Source organism: Xenopus laevis, chromosome 2S (assembly GCF_017654675.1).
Source record: "Xenopus laevis strain J_2021 chromosome 2S, Xenopus_laevis_v10.1, whole genome shotgun sequence".
Taxonomy (NCBI): Eukaryota; Metazoa; Chordata; class Amphibia; order Anura; family Pipidae; genus Xenopus; species Xenopus laevis.
The window spans coordinates 166853100-166863005 of NC_054374.1; positions in this window are offsets into that span (position 1 = coordinate 166853100).

Consider the following 9906-nt stretch of genomic DNA (forward strand, 5'->3'; position numbering starts at 1 on the left):
AGCAACAAGTGAATATTGATGCATCAGACCTAAAAGAATTTAGAGTGTCAGCAGTCAACTTGTGTGCCCCAAAAAGGTGGGAGAACAACTGTGCACCCAGGAGAGGACACTGGGGTGTTCCACAGACAAGACTGGAACATCAAACAAAACTTATAACCCCTACTCCAATTCATAGTAACAAACACAAAGTCACCAATTCTCCAAACTGCAAAGTCTACATTGGAAACCTTGGCAAGCATGGCCATAAGACTATATTGGAGCAGGCATTTGGCTATTATGGCCCTTTATGTAGTGTGTGGGTGGCCAGGAGCCCCCCGGGTTTCGCATTTGTGGAATTTGAACACCACAGAGATGCTGCTGATGCAGTACAAGAACTAAATAAACGGACTTTGTGTGGGCGTCAAGTTAAGGTGGAATTTGCATCCACAGACAGACGAAGTAGCAATAAGGCTCCTCAATACCCATGCAAATGGCTCCCAACACAAAGGAGAATATGGACTGAGAGAAACAACTATGTCACCCAAAGATTTCACTGAGCCAGTGGGGCCTTCAAAGTGCAGCCGGGACTCACCCTACAAAGGGGATCCCCGGCAATGCACTTACTCTGGGGGGGAAGAAATGTGACAAATACTGAGTGTGACCAAAATCCCCTTCTACTGGTCCCATTTTATCCATAGCTAATTGACTAGTACACATACAATCCAAGATGGTGTTTCTTCTTTGTTCTACTTTCCCGCCAAAAAGCTTTAAACAAAGGAGCTCCCAGGATAGCACTCCAGAAGAGCTGGACAACCCCCTCCAAGGTATTTCCCCCTCCCCTAATGATGCAGCAGGGCCCCTGCCAATCAGACCTGCTTGGGTGGGGTTAACCAGAAGCAAGGCCGGCCTCCCAGCCAATCAACCCTAGGGGGTGGGGAAAAGGCCAGGTATACCAGAGGGGAGGGCTAGAGAGTTGTTGTTGTTCGTCTGGGGTGTAACCTGGCTGCGGCAGGTCACCCTCCTCTGCGGTTCCTTGGAGTTTATCCTAGCTGAGGCAAGAAGACTCCCTCCAACAGTTTGGATCTCCCTACCTCCCAGAGGACTGTTTATACCTGGATCCCCTCGAGGTATGGTTATTCTGTGGATTCACCCAAAGGCACTTTGCTCCTTACCCCTTTGAAATTGCCCAAAGGAACTCCCTGACTTTGGATTTGGATTGGCCTGGAGGGCGTGTGCATCTTGGAGTGGATTGCTCCAAGGGAGGCTCTTTATTTCGGACCAGGAGTGTTTTGGGACTTGGGGGAGTTCACATGCTAATGCCGTGTTCCTGATCTACTGTTTGTTGTATATCGGAAATAAACCCCTGTGTAAACCCCTCTTAAAGGTGTGGTATTTCCCGGTGTGTGCTAGTTGGTCATACGTCACACGTTACGTGACAGTCTCCGCCACCAGAGTGCGGAAGTCTATGGCATACTCGGAGACTGAGCGGATGCCCTGCTGCAGCTGGAAAAGCCTAGCGGAGGATGCAGTGGCACGACCTGGAGCATCAAACACCGTACGGAGTTCTTGGACAAAGGCCCTGGCGTTGTCAATCAGCGGATCCTCCTTTTCCCAAAAGGGTGATGCCCACTCCAAAGCCTTTCCCTGCAGACGAGTGATTAAATAACCCACTTTTGCACGTTCAGAAACAAACTGACCTGGCAGCAGGGCGAACTGAATCTCGCACTGGTTGATAAAGCCTCTGCACGCTTCAGGATCACCGCTGAAAAGAGGTGGAGCAGGAAGGCGTGGCTCAGAAACCTGAAGCGGAATTGAAATGGCCGGAGCAGGCACAACCGCAGGGGCCGCAGGAGACAGAGCAGTCAGCTTCTCCAGGATCGCTTCAAGGGCCTGGTCAAAATGGGATTGTTGAGCTTCATACGTTTTCATCCGAGAAGCCAATCCACGAATGGCCCCTCCGACATCAAGAGGTGCTTGGGCCTCCTCCGAGGGGTCCATGGCCCAATTATACTGTAAGGGGCCCGAAGGCACAGCAGTAATAGTTGTGGACCAAAGAGGAGACCAAACCAGGTTCGAAGTACAAAAGGGTTTATCCAGAAGAATCGTCAAGGTACAGGCAAAATATCAGTTCAGGCGGCAATCAAACGGAGACAAGGGAACAGGCAAAGATCGGTACACAGATAATCAGAATATAGAAACACACCCAGGAACACAAGTCAATGGAACCTATAATTGGGCAAGGAAGAAAAGGGGAATGGGGTTTAAATAGTCCATGGCTTGGCGCCAAAACGTCGACGCGCTGGCGTCAGACGCAGACGCCAGCGTCCCCACGCTGGCGTCCTGACGCCGGTGCCCGATTCTGACGCCGTCGTCCGTTCCGTCGCCGACGACCAATCCCTGAGTGTGAAGATGCCGATGTCACAGGACAGCGCCCAGCAGGAGCCATGCGGTGGAGCAGAAGGTCGCCATCTTGGAAGCCATCTTGGGTGAGTGTAACAGTTTCCATTACACATAGTAGATATTAGATAAGAGAAGTATTGTTCTTTGGCTAATGATAGAGCTCGGTTATAGCAGGAGAGCATGAATTTGAAGTGGATGAAGTCGGGGTCAGTTCGTGACTTTCTCCACCGTCGCTCAGCTGATCTACTACATCTTCTGAGGTACCGTGTTACACTAGTGTGCCAGGGTTGGGGTCTAGCTGGCCGGCTGTGACGGGTGGTAGAAGGTGCAAGGGAGTCAAGTGCTGTTGAAAGGGCATCGTTGTAGAGAGAAGCTGCCATATTGGGACAGGAGAGGGTATTAATATGAGATATGGATTGTGCTGATACTGTTGATAATTGTTGTGGTTCAAAGGCATTAAGGTTTCTGTACGTGTGGGTAGAGAGAGATGGTTGTGAAGGTGCAGGTGAAAGCAGTATCTGAAAGGAGAGTAGATGATGGTCAGACAGAGGGTAGGGAGAGTTAATTAAGTTGGATGGGCAGCATGAGTGACAGAATATAAGGTCAAGAGCATGACCCTCGATGTGGGTAGGTGAGTCGGTCCACTGAGAGAGACCAAATGAAGTTGTTAGAGAGAGAAGTTTAGAGGTGGCAGCAGAAGCAGAGTTGTCAATGAGGATGTTGAAGTCCCCTAAAATGAGAGCAGGTGTCTCACTGGAGAGAAAGTATGGAAGCCAGGCAGCAAAGTGATCCAAGAAGGTGGAGTAGGGACCTGGGGGGCGATATATAACAGCAACACGCAGAGAGATTGGAGAAAACAAACGTATGCTGTGGACTTCAAAAGAAGTGAAGGAGAGAGAAGTCGGTGTAGTTAGATTTTGAAACCTACATTTGGGGGAGAGAAGAAATCCCACCCCACCACCATGACGCCCATCCGGTCTAGGAGTGTAAGTGAGAAGCCTCCATAGCAGAGGCAGCAGGTGAAGCGGTGTCTGAGGGGGAGAGCCATGTTTCAGTGATTGCAAGAAGGTGAAGGGATTTAGCTATAAAGAGGTCATGGACTGCTGTTAGTTTATTGCAGATTGACCGTGCATTACAGAGGGCACATGAGAAAGGCAGGGAGGGTGCTGGTTTTATGTGAATTAGGTTTGCAATATTAGAAGTGCGTAAAGTCTGAGAGACTGTAAAAGACCTTGTTGAATGCCTGAGAGTAGGAATAAGTACTAGCTGTGCACCATTTCCTTCCATGCCTGAGCAGTTATCTGGTACAACTCTAAAGGTGGCCATACACGGGCACATAATGCTGCCGATATCGGCCGATTTGACAGCTTATCTGCCCGTGTATGGGGGCTTCCGACGGGCCTTCCCGATCGATATCTGGCCACGACAAAAAGGTGAATGTGCCTCCAGCATTGCATTATTTCACCTGTCACTCACAGACTGTAAGGGGCACTTGCACTAAGGTTCAAATGGTAAATTTCAATTTTAGAATTTTTCATTTGGTCAAAAAATTTAGAATTCAAAACCTCCAACTCGAATTTGAATGAGAGATTTATCATACCCGGACCCTGGAAACAGTTCAAATTCAAATATTCACTACCTAAAACCTTTCCGAGTTCCACATTTTTGACAAGTTTCGCAGCGAAAATGATGCCCCATAGACTCCAAAGTCAAGCGTGAAAAAAATTTGATGTGTAAAAATCAAGGTTTTTTTCAGGACCAGACTATTCGGATTTTAGACGTTTGAATTTTTTCATAAATAACATACCATTGGAATTGTGAATAAAATTTGTTAGATTTTTAAAAAATAACCCCCTAGATGTACAGTTTATTTATGCACCTGCTATGCCAGTCCTGGCCACAAGGTGGTGCTGTAGCCAAACATAAAGGAGATGAAGAATCACTGGCTAGTAAGGTGCAAGGCCGGATAGGAAATACATGTAACACACTTGCAGTTTAAAGAAACAACAAACAAGGGGCTGGTACTAAAAGGGGAAGTTTGTGTTTGTCACTATCACACCAAATGTATTATGGCTGAAACAAAGTATCTATAGTTATCAATATTATCTATATACTGCCAGTGTTGGACTAGGGCTCCAGTTCCCACAAAGGGCTGCCATATTGGCACTGGTCACCTCACCCAGGCCCCTTGCCCCTGCCGCAACCCCCTGCGCCCCTGACCCAGAGCAGGTCTGTTTTTCCCAGTGTCCGATCAGCCCAGTCCCACCCTATAAACTGCACAGTGTCAAAATTTGCTGCACTTTTTTGGCTTAATTTGGGGTGCTTTCAGGGCACCCGTGTGGACCAGGGTTGAGCATCATCGTCAGGAGGGAGCTGACCTTAAAATAAACGTATAGTAATAACTGAATTATTAGGTGCAGGCCGGATATTAAGGCTAATAATTAGAAAAAAACAGAAAACAAAAAAAGATATATATATATATATATATATATATATATATATATATATATATATATATATATATATATATATATATAAAGCTTTCCTAGCAATTTCTGATCCATCGATGGATTAAAATCCTTCGAATCGTTCGATTCGAAGGATTTAATCGTTTCCTTCAACCGAATTGCGGTAAATCCTTCGACTTCGATATTCGACCCATAGTAAATGTGCCCCTAAATGTTGCAAAATTGTAACAGTTCAGAGTCTGCACCTGAATTACTGAGCTGCCAGACTCAAACACCTGAGACACCAACATTCAACTTTACACTTAGATTTTGGAAAAACAGTAAAAAATAAATAATGGAAAGTAATTGAAAAAAGTCTTTATTTCTGGGGAACAATCTGAAAACAACTGAATTGAAAAAAGTGTTTACTAAGTCTACTAGAAAATCATATAAACATGAAATAAACCCAATAGGCTGGTTTTGCCTCCAATAAGGATTAATTATATCTTAGTTGGGATCAAGTACAAGCGACTGTTTTATTATTACACAGAAAAAGGAAATCAGTTTTAAAAATTTAGATTATTTGAATAAAATGGAGTCTATAAGAGCTTTCTGGATAATGGGTTTCTGGATTACAGATCCCGTACTGATGGGCGGGTGCAGAGGACCTTTTGTCTCTGTATGAATCTTGTATTCACACCCTCATTGCACCCCCCGTCTAATGGTTTAAGGGCAGTGGCTGACGGGGAAATTTGTCGCCCGCAATAAAAATGCGCGACTGCACCTGAAAATGCCTCTCCATTGGATAAAACCAAACATCGCTCCTGCCAGTGAAGGAAACGTTGTGCGACTTCCCGATATATAGGTTTTACCACCATCGATTTCCGTTATTCCCAATGGAGAGGCATATTCGGGAGATTTCTCTCCAACAATCAAATATAAATAATCACAGGCGATAAATCTCCCGCCGCCACGGCACTAGGATTGTTGGGTGGTGAGCGCAAACTCCCCATTTTTGTTCTACTTTATATCTGGCTACTCCACTCCCTGCAGCCAATGGAAACTCTGCCTCATTACAGGTTCATTTATTGGCAAGGATTTCTCCCACGTGGCCCCTCTATCTCTTACTGTGGCCCCAAGAGAAGAATGAGGCAAGAGGCGCAGTGGGTGTAACAGAAATGCCATTTATTTAGAACACAGGAATTACAATCATTAGAAACTCACAGAAATGTAGAGTAACTTAAAGCAACACAAGTGGTGTAACACACAGCTCACCACTAGGGGCAGCACAACACCATGAGGTAACAGAAAATAGAATGGGGAGATTATGGGGTTGTTTATGCAGTCTCTCCCAATGCCAGGGTTTAGTTTAGACTACCCAAAAGGCCACTGTACAGAGAATCAGTACTGGGTAAGTACCAGGGGCTGGGAAATTTCATTCATTTACCCAGGGGGATGTTCCTGCTTGACCAAGGGAAAGAGAGCAGCTCAGGAGCAGGAAGTACAGCAAATTAGCTTCCTATACCTGGTTATGGGGGAGGGGTCCTCATGACCAATGGAAAGAAAGCAGCCCATAAGTAGGAAGTAAAGAGAAGGAGAATGTTTATGACGACTGCTGTTCAATCAAAAAAAAATTATGAAAAAAGGCACAAACACTAAGTAGTCAGAAAAAAAGAGGCTGCTCTGATGTTCTTCTGCTTAGGAAAGATGTGAGAAAGGTTTCTAATTTTATTCCTAAGCAGAAGAACATCAGCCTCTTTCTTTCTCCTGACAACTTCCTTGACTACTTGCTGGTCAGACTGGTGGGAAACTGACCAGCAGATGGCGCTGTTGTAACAAAATTCATTCATATTAACAGCACATGTATCCCTTAATATCTTGGAATTAAAACAAAATAATGAATGTACATTACAAAAGTGCTTAGAATAGACCCCTCATCAATTTTACATTCACTTATTTTATAGTTTACTTATCCTTATCAGAATTAGCAGAGGGTCAGTGGCATTGTTTGTGCCTTACAGCAGGACTGATCAAACCAATTACTGGCACTTCAAAGACATTTTCCAGTTGCGATTTAATTTTACAACCAAAAAAAATGTCCTTTCCCTAAACAAATCTGCGTCAATTCAATGCTGTTACGATACTTACCAAATCAAAGAATGGAGGAAAAAAATGTAAATTCTGTGTCATATCATATCTGTGATGTCATAATCAAGTATAACGAGCGTTCATTAAACTAAATCACCATAATTGGGAACGTTTTTTCCCTAATTCCACAACGGGTTATCTGTTGGAAATGTATTTGAGAGCCAAGTCGCAAATTCTTGTTGGCTGTGAAACAGCCGCTAAAGGGGAGCGATTGTGACGTCACTATTGTACAAGGAAACAGTGCAATTTAGAGAAAGAAGTGCAAACCAGGCAGCCGGGGCCTGAGGAATACATTCATAGGTGCTACACAAAGTGCAGAGGCTTCTATACACTCACACATTATATATACACAGCACAAAGGCTGTTAGAAATCCTGGTGTCACTGCCGTATACAGTATGACCATCCCCGGGGGATTTTCCATCTAGGTAAGCCAATCCAATTAGCCAAGGCAATTACATGCTTGTACTTCCTATTTCTTGGCTGCTCTCTTTCCCAAGGCCATACAGGGAGCAGGCAGATCCTGGAATTAAATGGGATTTTACCTCAAAAAGGCAGGGAATGGTGGTTTGGTAAAGCAAGATCCAACCCTAGTGGGCAAGTCTCTTAGAACTTCTCAATCAAATCTAAGCTCCGCCCACTAGGTTATGGGAAAGAGAGCAGCCCAGGAACAGGAAGTACAAAGAACCAAAGTACAAAGAACCTTGCTCATTCGGGGAGTTAGTAACGGGTCAAATGCAAATGGAATTATGATTTATCTCAAGTACTTAACCTTTAATCTAGGGCAACCTCCTACGACTCCCACAGAGCCAATACAATAGGACTACTAGATACCCCAATTCTACTTAAAGTGACATCAGCTTCCTTACCAGCAATAACATTAAGCAATAAAGCCCCTTGCTGTAACTTATACGGCACCACTTTTGTAGGTGCAGTTTTTTCTGATTGCCATCAATATAGATTGTATTTATGCTGAGGGCAGGGCTGTGTCTGATATACAACAGGAACACAGGCTGGAGAAGGGCAAAAAGGCAAACTCAGTCAGCTCCGCGTGGGCAGGTTTATAACCAATGGAAACTCTCTTTATAAAGCAGCCAATCATCTGTGTGTACTTCAGCTATGAAATCAAAGTGGTTTATCCCAGCCCTGTCCCTTTAGGACAAACACACACGTGGAGATTCAGGGAGATTTAGTCGCCGGGCGACAAATCGGCTCTTCCTCGGGCAACTAATCTCCCCGAAAACTGCCTTCCCACCAACTAGAATCTAAATCGCCGGCGAAATGGCACTCGGAGTGTTTCGTTTTTCGAAGTCGCCCTGCAAGTTCTGAAAACGAATCGCTCCGAGTGTCATCCTGCCGGCAATTTCGATTGTAGCCGGTGGGAAGGCAGTTCAGGGAGATTAGTCACCCGAAGAAAAGCGATTTTTCACCAGGCGACTAATCTCCCCAAATCTCCACTTGTGTCTCTGCCCTTAAAGTCGCTGAACTATGTTGTTTATAGCTAATGTAGCTAATTGTTTATAAGTAATTTGCTACTTGTCTGTGCCCTCTCTGTAGACAACAGAGTCAGAAACAACACAGAAATTACATTTCCAAGTGATCAAACAGAATCAATACTCTATTGTTTTAAAATAACACAATAATATTGTTCTAGAGTTTCCTTAAAGCTGCGCCAGAGATTGTTTACAAAGATATCGGTGTTTGCCCGTCTTATCAGCTGTGCACCGAAAAGCCTAATTATACCGAACACTGGCCGAATTTGCACCAACCCAGATAGTCGCAGCAATCAATGAGGTTATTATTAATTGTGCTATACTCAATATACTGGTTGCACCATTCCCCCAGCAATAAATGGATCGCTCTAGAGCGTAATCACTGGCCCACCTCTCTGCAATAATCTTGCATCACGTTTGCAAACAACTCCAGCATCCCTAAAATAACTACAATAATTGTCTTCGCAATTAGAAAGTTCAAGAGCGCCTGCGTCTTTAAGCACAACGCGCGTGTTAAATCGAACACAACTAGGGTATTTACCGCTACCCTCGTTATCTCCAGAAACCGACGCCAACTCTACGACAAACCCAAATGCTCTGTCGTTGCGACTCTTCTCGTCTGTAAAATATTCATATATAAAACACAAAAGCCTTATAAATCCTTATAAATGGAGCTTAGTGATGTCATTTGTCACATGACTCACTAAAACTCGTGTATTCTAATAAAATAACCCTTTGTTGGAAAATATGAGGGTTTTAAAAGGAACCCTCGGAGTTCAATGACCTGTATGAAAGCACTCAGCCTTCAGCCTTGTGCTTTTATATGATCGTGGAACTCCTCCGTGACTTATAATTAGAGATGCACCAAATCCACTATTATGGATTCGGCTGAACCCCCAAATTAGGATTCGGTTCGGCCAGACAATAGGATTCGGGCGAATCCGAATCCTGCTGGAAAAGGCTGAATCCTGGATTTTGTGCATCCCTACTTATAATATCCTTACCGTATATACTCGAGTATAAGCTGAGTTTTTCAGCCCCCAAAATATGCTGAAAAACTCTACCTCGGCTTATACTCGGGTCAAGCGCAAAAGCGGTCGCCGGCGTCTAAGAATAGTCGCCGGCGTCTAAGAATAGTCGCCGGCGTCCAAGAATAGTCTTCAAGAATTGTCGCCAGCATCCAAGAATGGTCGTCGGCATCCAAAAACGAGACGCCGGCACCTCCAATGGGAGCAGAAACCCTCAATTTTTTGACTGAAACTTACCAGAAGCTGCTGCATTTCTCACCCTAGGCTTATACTCGAGTCAATAAACTTTCCCAGTTTTTGGAGGTAAAATTAGGTACCTCGGCTTATACTCAGGACGGCTTATACTCGAGTATATACGGTATATTTTACAACAGGGGTACTTTATTCACTATATATTACACAAAAGCCTTATA